Raw genomic sequence first — 1,164 nt, forward strand, 5'->3', positions numbered from 1 at the left:
CCTGTGTCTGACTAGTGCTGTTCCTCCGTTTGTCCTGCAGAGGGCAGCACAGAGCAACAAATCCTCCCTGAATGGAGCACTTTGTTTCATGACTGAAACACACAGAGCAGCTTTTATTTACCAGGTGTTTACTTGTCATGTGGTGCCATTTAAAGACAGACAATCTCATTAAACCGAAATATCTGCAGGAAGTATTTTGTACAGAGAGACAAAGAATATAAAGATCTGTGGCCAGCGCACAGAATTCAGATATGCAGGAATATAAAATTTGTCTTCACATGCACATTCAGATCTTTTGTTTTCCTTCTGCATGTCTGTCTGAATACATGCTGTGAGGATCATCCTCTTTACATTCTGAAACCAAAAACCAGAGATCACATTCTGATCTTTAGTGACCCAAACAGGAAGTCCTGGAAAAAGACAAATTCACACTTATGAGTGAGGTGGAGTCAGAGGGTGGAGGTTTGGTAAAACTGATCATTCAACATGTGCAGTCAGTGAACATCTGCGTGCAAAAGTAAAATTAGGTCGAAAGACTGAAGTGATTGAGGGCTCTGATGAGCTGCTGTCTGATGGCCCACAGGAAGCCGATGGACCAGCAGGTGGCAGCATCGTGACGGTTCACTGAAGGTCTGACTCGGTTGTTTGCAGATGTTTTTATTTGAATCCCGCTGAAACAATATCACGATTTTGACACTGTGGATGTTCAAGGAAATCTTTAAAGTGAAACTTACTTACCGTGAGGAATGTTAAAATAGATCAAATAAAATAAAATAAATGTAAAATAATAGAACACAAAGATGGGTCTACATCTAAGTTTAAAATAATATGAACTAAATATTAATCATAACTACAGAAAACAATTCAAAATGAAAAAACAAAAGACGTTGAGAAAAATAATAAATAATAATCAAATTTGCCATAAAAGTTACAATTTCACAAAATGAAATAAAATAAACTTAAATAAAAGAAAATCCTGTTAAATTAAAAGCAAAAATCAGCGAGAGAAAAACTAAAGTAAAACAAACTCAAACGACAGTAACAGCAAAATAAATCTGAAATATACATGAGAAAATGCTAAGATAAGCCTGTCTCTCGCTCTCTCTGTCTGTCTGTCTGCCCGCCTGTCTGTCTCTCATGCCCCTCTCTCGCCCCCCTGTGACG

Source organism: Scatophagus argus, chromosome 18 (assembly GCF_020382885.2).
Source record: "Scatophagus argus isolate fScaArg1 chromosome 18, fScaArg1.pri, whole genome shotgun sequence".
Lineage (NCBI taxonomy): Eukaryota > Metazoa > Chordata > Actinopteri > Scatophagidae > Scatophagus > Scatophagus argus.